The sequence below is a fragment of the Poeciliopsis prolifica genome, unplaced genomic scaffold (genome assembly GCF_027474105.1).
Source record: "Poeciliopsis prolifica strain line A6 unplaced genomic scaffold, Auburn_PproV2 SCAFFOLD006, whole genome shotgun sequence".
NCBI classification, from domain to species: domain Eukaryota; kingdom Metazoa; phylum Chordata; class Actinopteri; order Cyprinodontiformes; family Poeciliidae; genus Poeciliopsis; species Poeciliopsis prolifica.
The window spans coordinates 7,839,605-7,853,356 of NW_026562381.1; positions in this window are offsets into that span (position 1 = coordinate 7,839,605).

Below are 13,752 nucleotides of genomic sequence, written 5' to 3' on the forward strand. Positions count from 1 at the left end.
AAATAAGCAACATGTTACTGTAACTTCTACTCTATTTAATAGGGGCACTGATCATTTTGGATTTAAAGTTTGGGCTATAGATGACATATGACTTACTAAAGTCCTACTTTAGGAGGCATATGTTGATTTTTCTAACTTTCAACTTTAAAAATTAAGCTAGAAAATTAATGCAGTTTACCATTGTTGTTGTTGTATCAAGGCAAACAAGCTGATTTTCAGCTTTGATTCCAAGCTGAAAATCAAAAGTACTTATATTTTTGCATTCAGCCTCAAAATCTTCAGTATCTCCAAAGGTTTATGTTGCATAACTCTGTGCTCCCCATGAGATGAAATTTGAAATTGTCTGTTTCTTCTACTCCATGTTAATGGAGCAGTTGCCAAATTGGTGTGTAAGGTCTGCGTTGGTGAGGAACTACAGCTTTTCAGTTTCATTTGCTTCATCCAAGCTACTTTCTCCAATTTACAGCTTGAAAATTTCTAATTCCATGTGAACAAATCAGAAGGATTTCCAAAGATTTACCCAAACTTTTTACACATTACCTTTTCATCCGGTCTTAAAAAAAGAGCCATAGTATGAGAAACACTTGTCTGCATTTTACTGATGAGTTCTGCTTCCTAAACAGCTCCAATGTCTGCGGCATCTTGCCTGTTATATTTGGCACCACTCCACTGGCATTTCATTCATCCAGCCCTGTGGGATCCAAAATGTAGTTTATTTCAGACAATATGTCTGAAATAAACAGATAAATTGACTCCTGTCCAGGAATTTTTTTCCTTTCATTCAATGGCCTCTTTGTCGTTTTCTCAAAGAATTGCGAAGTGACAGCATACATTACCTCCTGGGAGCAGGCCACCACCTTTGGGGCATAATCGGCTGCAACACCAGGACTCAAGGTTTCCTGGCAGACAAGCTTTTCTGGTCTATTTCAATTAATGTGAATATTTTTATGCATTCAAGAAAAATAATTATTTTGATAAAGGAACAAAAACGGTTTCTTTATTATAAAACTCTCAGTAAAAAGATGTAATTTTAAAGTTATTCCACAATCTCAAATACAACAACTGTTTCATTGTTTAGGGTTTTTTTGTCTACTGCATTGATTTAATAAACAGAGTGGATACTTCCTCTGTGAGATAAAGGACACAAACATGTTTGCAATTTTAAATTGCTGAGCCAGTTACAGTTAAAAATGAATGCTAGAGTTAAAAAGTTGTTAGGGAGTCTGTGGAGTTGAATAAGTTTTGTAATAAAATTTTACAGCTCTTCATCTCCCTATTGATCCATATGTCCATCTGTCCACTCACCTACAACATCTGTTCCCTCAAACATTTATAAAAATAATAAAAACAGACCCGAACAGCAAAATCTGTGGTGAGTTTAGTTTAAGAGGATGTTAAACCTCACAAGCTGATTGTACCAGCCATGTCTTTGCTTCTAGGCCAAGAGTCGGCCATTTCGCGACCTACTTCCCTCTCTCCCATAACGGAATGGTGACATTCTGCTCTGCCACGGCGCCACCACCCATCGCTCAGCAGGCCTCCTGACAAATTAACCCACGGCCCGAGAGTCACTCAGCCTTGTCACCGCCATGAATTTATCATGAGGAACGTCACTCAGTTGAACAACAAACTCTGCAGAATGGCTTTGTTTTGGTCTTCTTTTGTTTTACTTAATCCTCATTGTACAAAAGCCATATGAAGAAAACATCAATGCAAACAAGCAGTTATACAATTTCTAAAAGATGACAACTTCTATTGAATACAATGCAGAGAGAAAAAAAAATGACCACAACTTTTCAATGTCAGATTGATTTCTGTAAGAGGACATCCTAATGAGTCACAGTATTTCTCAGGTAGAAAGTTGTAGTTTTTGTTGAATAAATACTGCCAAAGGAATGTAATTGTGAATACGACATTACCTGTTCTCAATACCCAATATCAGAAGTTAAATCTGAGTGTTGGAGGGCATCCTCTGAATACTAATTGAAACTGTCAGCAAGTACAGACTTATTTTACATAAATCACTATGTGAAATAGTGATTTACATCACTAACAGAAATGTTGATGCATTTTGAGGCTTTTTTCAAACAAATCTGTAACCTGTAAATTCTAACTCTTATAAGGAAATGTAATGAAATTTGGGAGCATTGCCTTAACAGTGTACAGTATATAGACGGTATATTGTTACTGTTGCATGAAAACCAGTGATGTTTCCTCATTTCTTTGGAGTTCATTCTTATCAGAATCACTAGATGACAGCAATGTATTTAACTTCACTTCATATGTTCAAATATTTCAGAAAAATGTTCACGTTTTGAGGTTGTACAGTACAATGTGTGCCACATCTTTCATGATGTAGAATCTGTGAAAAATGCTGGTAAAGAGTCCGTACATGCAGATTTCAATGTTTCATGTGCGCAGAAGCCATTTTGGATTCTGCAGTTAAAGGAATACAAAATTCAAAGGTTTTCTTGTTATATTTCTGTCTGTGAAGTTGGAAGATTTGATTTCTGTGTTGAATAGAACGAGACACAGACACTTCAATTGCATAAACCAAGACTCGAGTCAGATTTGAGGTTTAGTACTTGAATCTAACATATTGGATAAGTCCAATACGTTAGACTCATCTAACATATTAAATTTGCAACTTTGCATGAGCCTTTTTTAGACTGTGTTTTTACTCTAAGTATTCATATTCAGACTCTACATTAGTAACTTGAAGTTGGTTGTTCTTGGTGCTCTCACTGTCGCAGGTTTGCTGTGACCTCTCCACAAAGTTTGCAGTGGATACTGATGCTGGATGGTGACTGATATGCACATGGACAAGGCAAACGTGTTAATCCTGAAAAGCTGAAATCACACAAGCCTCATCAGTTCAGGGTCGATGTACAAAACTCCCAGCAGCATTAAACTGTCGCAGCCACAGAGTGATTGACATTCGTTCACCTGGCAACGTTCCTTTGTTTTGGGCCACCTTCAAGCCAATCAATTTCTCTCTTCCTCTGTGATTTCATCAGCTCACTGTTGAGCAGACATTCAAGAAACATTTGATTTTGTTGTTGTCTAATAGAGCTTCCCAGGCAAAATTACAGGAGTGAAACTGTTTACTTTAGAAGTAAACTTTGTAAAAGTTGGGAGAAAATTGGATCATTTTTACATTAGTGTTGCAGAACAAAAAGATATCCCCTCTTTATGTCGTGGAATATGTTTCAGTGAGTAAATAATGTGTGTGTTAGATGGTGCATTTTAGTTTATTTTTGGTTTCAGCAGTATTTTTTCTTTGTTTTTAGAAAAATAGTGTCTAACTTGATGTTTTCTGTACAATTCATAAAACTATGTACAGATAAAATGGGCAAAACATGCAACTGAGTTTTTTTTTCTACTCCACAAGCAATAAAATATAAATTTGAATTATCCAAAATAATGCATTAGACATTATTTTAATGTCTAATGCATTATTGCAATCATCTGGTCTTCATTTGACCAGATGAAGACCAAATGATCTGGTCTTCATTTGAAGACAAAATTTTTTGCTATTTTCCATAATAAAAGGATTTCAATGAACTGTAATGTAACTGGAGTCAGTTGGTATTTTAATATGTCTATAGGAAAGGATCCCATTTACGTACATAAAATTTATAATGAAAACTCTTCACCTAGCGTATGATTTATAATGTAAAATAATGATAATGCTATACATAGTAGTAACCTATGATTTCATAAAGCTATGAAATCATAGGTCTTCATTTTTGATAAAAGTTATTACTACTGGTGAATATTATCCATATGTTGACTCCTTTGGGTCTCTTCTGCTTCCCACACTAACGTACAAACAGACTGCAGAGCAAATGCAAACATACAAAACAACTGAACCTATTATTTATGGGAGACTTGGCCATATTTTCATACATTGTGCAAATTTTCATCTTTTTTCCATATCCTATGTTTCATCTAAAAAAAAAGATTATTTACTAAAACTCTTAAACAAAATAAAAGGCTTTTGCTGCTTTTGTTTTCACTTAATTCTTGTTCATTTTATGTTAAACCAGGAGTGCTCAAACTTTTTGAGACCAAGATTTACTTTTTCTCTCACCAGCAGGCTGAGATCTACCTCATGACATGAAGACATACAAATTATAAATGAAACCCTATTGACTAATTTTCTATACAAATATCCATCAGTTATATCAGAAATGATAAAGTGATAGAAAACCTAATGCAGTTTCTTCCTCAGTGAGATCCTGACACTGGGAGCAGGTTACTGGTTTCTCAGTCAGAAGCTGGTTGCAAACCTGAGGCCAGCAGCTGTCAGTCAGTTATGGTAGATCCAAATTTGGTTTGATGACGTCACTATGCGAAACTGCAGACTGATAGGAGGAACCAGAGCTCTGCAGAAGTAAAGGCAAATCTTCTGAATTTGGGATAAAATTAATGAAATTTGACATAATTGTTGTGGCAGAAGCCATTTGTTTGTTAAAACTTAATCAAATATATGTGTCCTATTTGATGTTGGTTGTGACGTTTACTGCAGACGAACGAGGTAATTAGTCCAAGTCTGTCGTTCATTGAACGTTCAGAAACTCCAGCGGCTGTGATGAACCACAGCGAAGGAAAACAAAGTAAAATAACCCGAACAACTCAGAACCACTCGCACCGTTTCACTCTCTCTCTCTCTTTATCGTTAAGCACACCCGTCGCTGTGGCAACCGCCTGCGCCCCGCAAGCCGAGTAAAGATTACGTTAAAAACGTTCAGTCCGTTACGATATCAGGTTATTATTATTTAATGAAGCTACAAACGTTTTGGATGTTAGTGAATATTTTGAAAAGTCTGTCAGAAGAGGAAGTGCTGCTCTCAGTGTCCTGGAGGTCTTCAGTTTGTCACCTGCTGCAAAGATCGACTCAAAACCGTCCCGCGATCGACCGGTAGATCGCGATCGACCGGTAGATCGCGATCGACCGGTAGATCGCGATCGACCGGTAGATCGCGATCGACCGGTAGATCGCGATCGACCGGTAGATCGCGATCGGGTAGATCGCGATCGACCGGTAGATCGCGATCGACCGGTAGATCGCGATCGACCGGTAGATCGCGATCGACCGGTAGATTGCGATCGACGTATTGAGCACCCCTGTGTTAAACTAACTGCATGATCTGCTTTACTGTGGATTATAATGCAATCACAGTTATCTTTATTTATTTATGTATATGTGTATTCTTTTGTGTTATTTAAGGATAAGTCAACATGCATCATGTTTTTCATCCCAGAATGAACTATACATGACAAACTAATTATAACAATGCTGCACGCTCCACAGGAGGGGGACATTAATCCTCTAAATCCAGATTATAATGTTTCTCACAGAGATGATGGCAACGTTTTAGTTGGCCTCTACTGTATTTGTCACTGAGACATCATCATCATCACACAATGAAAATAGCTCGCTGAGTTGGAAAGCGATCATGACTTAATTGTATTGGATACAGTTCTGTCAAAATCCCTTTGCTGTTAACAAATTCTGATTCAGGCAACATGCTCCTGTCATGTCCTTATTACAGGGCCTGTGTGCCAAAGTGTTACAATAATTAATAAAAACAGAAGGAGAACAGGACATTTTTCCACATGGCTCACCTCTCTGAATTAAAAGCCCTTATATCTTTGAGGACCCCTGCAAACTCAACTTTCTGCTCCCCCACATGTACATATTGATCCAAAAGAAACGCTTGAGAAATTGATTAGTCTATTCAAACGCTGGTTCAGGTCAGAAAATATAAACAAGTTTGATTTTCTGCCTCCTGTTAGAATATTAGGCTTTTTGCTGCAGGATCACATGCAATACGGTTTACAGAACAGAAGACATCCTTAAGGATTTTTACTTTTACATTACATGAGTCTGAAAGAGCACAATTACAGGAATAAGAAAACATGTCAAATACAGATAAATAAATCCATAATTCACCTTACAAATGTTTGGACATTTGTTGCTGACATAACTAGACATAGTTAATATTCACAGCAGTCAGATTATGCTCTGTCTCCAGTCGACAAACTATCTTGTTATCCCTGAAGGCAGAAATTATGTCTCCTATCAAAGACTCGATCGTAGGCAACCTAAAAGACGGCCCTTTTTCAACCTCTTTTCAAGAGGAGGAATGAGAGGGAGACGACCGTCCAATCGCTGCAGTCCACGAGATTGAACAAAGTATCATTGCCATGGGAGACCAATTTCAGCTCAATTATATCCACTCCCTGCTGCTTTCGCCCTCTGTAGAGCTCAGCCTGGCTGCTGGGAAAGTTCTTCTCATCTTGGAAAGATGTTGAGATAATTATGTTTTCTTAATGGTAAACTTAAGTTCCTATTGCTTGGCTATTTTTAATGGGGATGTTGGTTCATCAGCTGCTCTAAAGGGTCTCTGAGGATGGCCACTATTTTTATTCCCCAAGCATGTCTGTCAGTCCCAGATGTTTACTTAAGACATTCATATTGACAGTTTGGCTCAGGATTTGCAAATAGAAATCAATAACAAGTATTGATGTGAGTTCTTGACCCTTAAGAAAACATGGTACCTCTCCTACTTCAAGGAAAAATCTCTAGGAAAAAGTGCAGCTGGGGGAGTTATAGGTTATAACTGACAGTCAGAGGCTGGTGCAGAATTTTCAACTATTCATTTTCAATTCAAGCATAAAAACATGATTCTGGTGATTGTGTTGATGTCAAATCTAAAAAGAAGACTAAGGTGCAATAAGAAAGGATTTTATGTGTAAGGTTTACTGAATATTGAGAGGAATACTCTGCAAGCAATGCAGCTCCAGAGCTTCTCCCTGTGCAAGCTAATCCTTGTTTGATCCCCCTTCTTAATGAGATGTCCTACTTGAACCCTACAACAAGCAGCAAACAAAGAAAGGCCTGACAAAGTAGCTTTTGCATTCTGAGGACCTGGATGACATCTGTAAACAAGTAGTGTGAATTTTCCGCACATAATGCAGCGCAAAGCACTCAGCAACTATTTTCACGACAAAAACAACAAGTCGGTTTCGCCTGGAAAACCTGCCAACAGTTTCGTAGTTCCAAGGTCTCACTTGTGAAAGATGTTAGTTTTTTTGTTTTGTTTAGAAGTCAGCAGAACCAGTTTGGGTTTTGGACTCACAGCTTAGCTGCAGTGCCTTGCAAAAGCAGTCATGTCTTCTCACATTGTACTTCATTGCAACTGCAACCTTCTGTGTATTTTCCTGGTACTTTAAATGAAAGACCAACACAAAATGTGAAGAAGAAAAACGACATTGTGTCCAATATTTTTTACAAATGAAAATGTGTAACGTAAGATGTGTGTTTGTATGCAATCAATACGGGATAAAAACATTTTAGATCTATCTTTCACTGATAGACTGCGATTGCAAGTCTTTCTCTACCAGCTTTGAACATCTAGAAACTGAACTTTTCCCCATTCTTCAGTCCAAACTGCTCCAGCTCAGAGAACCTCTGAGGTTTGCACTCAGGTAGAGCTAAAATGATTCCCGCTGTGCAGATTCATGTATATTAAGTATGTTTTGTGTGTTTGAACTAATGCGCCGTCATAAGCATTTCATAGGGTGTCTCACATATTTGCTGTGTCAGCTATTCACAGGCAGCTGTGATCCCTAATCCTCACAAAAACCAGGGCATCCTCTGTAAACCCGGGCTCCTGAAAATGTGATACAAGAACTGTTAGAGGAACATGGACTGCCTTTAGTGCTTCTCAGAAGAAATTCAAGTATTTGTTTGATAAACAAAAACTTCTTTCCCATGGATGTTATGTTGACTTTCAATATTTCTGTTCTAAATGCAAGTTTTCACTGTGAGGCCTGAAACATTTCTTCCCCTCGTTCACACATCTCACTTTTCCTTATTTATTTAGTTAGTTAATTTAGTGGTGGGACTCAATTTAAAAAAAAGAAATTAGCAAGTTAATTACAACATCTGTAATTAATTAATTGTGATTAAGCCTATTTTAATCAGAAACCACATCGAGAAGAAAAATATGATTTCTATTCAAAAACTATTTTTGGAGTTAAATTACTGAATAAATATGAGTTCAACAGCAAAGATAGTTATTATTTTAATCTGTGTGTTAGGTTATTCAACCATCAGTTTGATACACAGCGATATTATACCTACATTCATATTCAATAAATTAGAATATGCATTTAATTGCATGCATCAGATTTATGGATGTACCAGAAATGCAATAAAAGGTTTCTGCTCTGGACTTTTTTTTTTTTGATTAAAGAAAACAGAAAATGATTAAATATAGTTAATTTTGAATGTGTTAAAATCTATACAGTTAATCAAAATTAATGCATTAAATTCCTAATTCTTATGTATTTATTTATTGTATTGTTTTCTTTGTGGAAACTCTGATGCATTGTGGTTTCCATAAGGGAAACTGCTGTACAATTAAAACATAAATACATATAATAACATAAATAAATTCCCTCTATAAATATATCGTAATACACAATATAACTCTTCCATTATTTGTGTTTTGTCTGTTAACATATAGAAAAAAATATTTTCTGATTTCAATATCTTCAAAAACTGAAGGGAGTATATGTTTTAATATATTTATTTCTTTGTTTTGCTTTTATTTGCTCTCTAAAAACTCTGAGTCCTTCACAAAACAACAGTTGTATTTCTTTTGAGATTCATTTTGACACACATGGAAGAAAATTAATTCAACTGGGACAAAGTTGGTGGTACAGGAGTAAAGGTGACTGAATGCAAAAACATACCTCACTTTTCAGTTTATTTGTATAAAACATCTCATACTGATTTTCTTTCATTTTACAATTATGCATAAATTGGTGTCTCTTAAAAATGTAAAACCATTCATTTGATATTTCATGCAAATAGTTCTGTGTTTATTGTGACCCAAAACAAAACCCAGACGTCGTCTGGAGAAAGCTGCAGCTCCTCTCCATGTTAACATAAATGATGGGCTTGCCACGAGAAGTTTGTGTCTCACATTTAGCTCAATTAATCTCAGATCAAGCCAAGCATTCGAGTAACCACATACTGCTGCAACATCAACATGAGATTATTTAATTTTCTAACATCATTGTACTCTGTAAAGTCTCCTCATTAGTTGTGCAGAGTTAAAGTGATGGTCTGGTTTTTACTGCTTTAGAAATGCATTTATATAAAAGCCCAAGCCAAGTGCTACAGACTGCTGTGGGAGCAGTGGTAGCAGAAGTTCAACCCGACCAAACGCCCCATTTTGATAAATTCTTAGACCTTAGTTACCCTCCTCCATGAATGGAGCTGTTAGTTCTGTCAAGGTGCGCTTATGCATGTCTGTGGTGATGTGCTGCTCACAGGGTGGAGGAAGGAAATTAATCTTGAATGACTGTGTCTGTAATTGAATCGCAGCGCTCATTCACACTGCTATTGTTCACCAATAATGATATATAATTGTCAAAGAGGAACTACGTCACTAATGAGCAGAGGGGGGGAGAGATGGGAGATGTGATAATGATGAATCTTGACGCGAGCCAGGAAACGGAGAGTTCTCTGTTTCCCCCTCTGGTTCAGAGACGGTGCCAGAGCTGAACTGTAATGGCCTCCTGTTCGCCTGTCACGGGCTGCGAAATGGAGGGTGGAGGTGGGGGGTGAATGAGTGGAATTAGATTGAATTTCCCATCTCTTTCATTGTTATTTTTGGTCAAATAACACATTGCTCTTCCACTCACAAGCAGGAGCAGAGAGCAGTTGGTTTGTAATCAATCCTTTCGGAAGGGGGCAGAAGGGGGAGGGCGGGTGCTCGTTTTGTGCCTGCTGCTGTGCACAAAATGGAATAAATGTGACATTAGGGGCGCGGGTATCATTACCTTGATGAATTACGGAAGGTATAACGATTATGGAAATTGTCATCGACTGATCATTCATCTCAATTTATTGCAGCTCAGTGCCACGGTGGCCCAGCAGCCTGAAATGTTATCATGTCAATAGTTCTAAGGGCTGTTATCAATGCTTGCTTTGCTCTCAATGGCCGAGCACTGTAGGCCTGTTGTACACCATCCATCGCAATCCAGAGCTTAACAGCTGAGCCCCTTGATAATTTGTGAGGTGAAAAGGGAAGCTAATTGAAAAATTGACTGGTCACATTCCTGGAGTGGTCATGGACTCAGAAGAAGACGTGGAACTTAATGAAGGGCTGATTATAACTTTTAAAGGAGTTTAGTTTTACAATCCCTCTTTCACTCTCGCCACACTGAGAACTGGGTTTAAGCAGCTCTAATTTCTCGCAGAGGAAATGTAATTGTGTCTAAAACCAATTTGTGAGGTCATAAAACTATCAGCATAAAAGAACTGAGCTTTTTCATGACAAAACTGGGATTTCAGATTAATCTTCTTGCTGCTTTATAGCTAATAGTATGGAACGTTTAACCTACAATGTGCAGAAAAATAAAAAATCACAACTTCTGTATCAAACTACAGATTGTGCATTCAACATTAACACAGCAGGTATTTTTGATCATGTCTTTATTGAGAAACTGGTTGTAAGCATCTTGCCATAAAGCCCTGATTGGAGTCCCAAAGAGATCTGTAGGAAGATATTGCTCTGTGCTCAGCGTCAACAATGAGGGGCCACCTCAGGGAGGTTGTTAGTGCTCTGCATGTTTGCATCTATTATCATAACACACCTACAGTAAAGGCAGAACGGCGCTTTAAGTCTTTTACTCACACGACACATCCCAACCCGCTTATTGAGAATATGTATGAATATGATTAAACCCCTGACATTCATAATTTGCAGTGCAGCGGTGAAATTGGTAAGCCTCTGAGACAATAAATCCTAGTTATGTCAAATGCGCTCATTAGACTTCAATTTATGAAAATTGTGCAGGATATGAAGATTTGCAAAGGTCCAGACTCAATGAAAGCCTGTGATGGAGCCCCTCTGGAGACTTTTCTAATCGCTGCAGCAGGAATATCGCTGCGTAATGGAAGACATATCTCTTCATTAGCCCTGTGTTGGAGTACAGTAACATGCACTCCAGCTTTGATAAACACAGTGCTGTTTTCTTACCATGGCATTTTAGCACACAAAAGTTGCCTATATTTTAAGGAGGTCGTCTCAGGAAAAAAAAATGTTATGGCTTACTGCTTAAAAGAAACAACTGGTTTCTGAAACCATTATGGTATACTTAGCTACCATTAGAGCCGAATCAGACTCACTCGGGCAAATGGGAGGCGGTACTGCAGTTCCTGTTTAGGGAAAGCAGGATTTTATTATCAGCTCACGTGTGTACAATCCTCTGCAGAGACACAAACAACTCCAAGGCTTTGGAGGGTTGTTAAACATGTATGGCGCAGCTCAGACATCTGCACCACATTATTAACCAATTACTAGAAAATTTCACCAGAGAAGCTGTTTGATCTCACCTATTTAAAATGGTACAGTCGATTGCCTTTTGGTGTTTTTTTTCTTGTTTGAGCAACACAATCAGTGTGCAACATAAAAAGAAATTTCACCTTAAAGAGTGAGATGACCTACTTTTTTTTAATCATTTAGCAACATTTTGAGACATTTCATCTTTGTCGATGATTTTTTTTTTGTGCTCTGTCCTTTTATCGACAGCTTTTGAATTGAAATGACACATTTATTATCCCAAATTATTATTTTTTTTCAAGTGTCTTTATTTATTTGTTCACATTTTAGTTTTTTAATGGTTGCCAATATGTTGTCTGTAACCATTTCACTGCATTTGGTCCAATCCATAAATTCACTTTTTTATGTTTTTTGTTACGCATCAAGGTATTTTTAAATCAGTGCCATTGGAGAAACAAAATTTTATTAACGGGCTGAAACAGCACAAATTAGATTATTTTTCATTTGCAGAAGAACAGCTTGTTGAGGATGATTGACCTTTGTGAATCCCTGCTGTAGAACCGTGTGGAGGTAGCATGGTGGAGTCGATCTGCTACTTTAGTTCTGATGTGATTTTTTTGTTGACTTTTCTCTACAGAATGTTTTTGGTTGAATAATTGCATAATTGGACAATTATTCCTTCTGGTTCTGGATTTCTGCTTTTATTTATTTTACACAGCCACAGCAAAAACACATTGTTTTTACAGCAGAGAACAGCTGATTAAAATAAGAAAAGCTCAAAAAATACATAAACTTCTACCCAAATCCTACTGGAGTTGAAAAAGCTTCATGGATGAAGAGCAGAGACGGAGAAGGAGGAAATTCAAACCGTCTCCAGTACATTTCTGCCAAGCTTTCTAACCATAAAGCCAGACAAAAATTTAAAGATGAGTGGAAAAAGCAAATGAGGTGCATTAGCATTTCTTCCAAAACTGAAAATGTCATCCAGAACATGTTTCTGTTGAATATTATCTCTGCTGCTCAGAAATGTAGCTGTTAGCATGTCATGAAACTATGAAACAGCAACAGTCTTCAGTCAGAAGCCTTCTTAGATGTGTTGCAAGCCTGACTTCTGTAGGAAACTCTTCATATCCACAGCATCACCATCCACAACACTTTTCTAAACAACCATGGACATGAGTTATGGTACCATTTAATTTGGATAAATAAGTGATTATTGAACTGAATGTGTTTGACTTTAAATGTGAAAGCAGATATATATTTTAAGATCACAAGATCTAAAAATCCCCACCAGATTAAGTTTACATTATTTTCAGTTTTAACATTTTAGTTTGTAATGTAACTATTATAAGGGTTAAGGATGAAACACATAAAAATAACAATTTTGATTTCTAACACCATCTCACCAGCACATTGATCACACAAAATCCTAAACATGGGGAGACCGAATGCAAGGACATTGAAAAAATGCTACAGGAGTTCAGGTTTCTGGGCTAATTATTGCTGAAAACCAACAAGATTTTTTTTTTTTAAACCAAGATAGAAAACAAAGCAGAGGTGTCTTTTCCTGGTGGAGTATGTTTTCAATCCCAGGACCAATTAAAAAATGGCCTCTGTTTCCATGTGCCCTTGTTATCCGAATTTTCTTCTAAGATCATTCCTCTATTCTCCAAAAATTTGAGACTGAGGTGCAGTTATTTGCAGTTACTTAGAGAGCAGCTTGCTTCCTCTCTGGGAGGTATTTTTTTGTGTTTAAAAGCGAGGCTGTGGATAACTCTTTGAATTGGCTGCATTAGCCACAGACTCAGGGGAGAAGCAAACACTTTCAAGAATCCAAAGGCAGTTATTACCCGAGAAGTAAACTTCAACTTGATTTTTTTCTGTGCTGCAGAGTGTCATGGATACACCGCTGTTAAACCCAACGAAGGAAATGTGTGACAGCAATGAAAAAATTCAACAGCTTTCACAATTAATTTTGCTTAAATTGGCACCATTTGTTTGTTTGTATTTGTAGAAATACATGCATATTTCCAGTGAGACCAGCACTTTGTATTTTGAATAAAATGTTGAATTCATTCTAAGTAAAACACAATAATTCAACTTGGCTTTTGGTTTCACACCTTTCAGTTAAACTCACATGTTGGTTCACAGTATTGAAATTTTCTTGGACTCAGCTAAAATGCACTTGACACACTTTATGTGAAAGGATAAAAATCCAGCAGGCACCACCTCTGCATAAGGATCATGTACGACTTTGGGTGTGCAAAACAGTAGAATCCCAGATATAGATCTTATTTTGTATGTAAACTGAAAGCAGCACACAATGAATCTATACATTTGCAAAAACATCCCTGTGGAAACTTGTGATGATTTATTATCATTT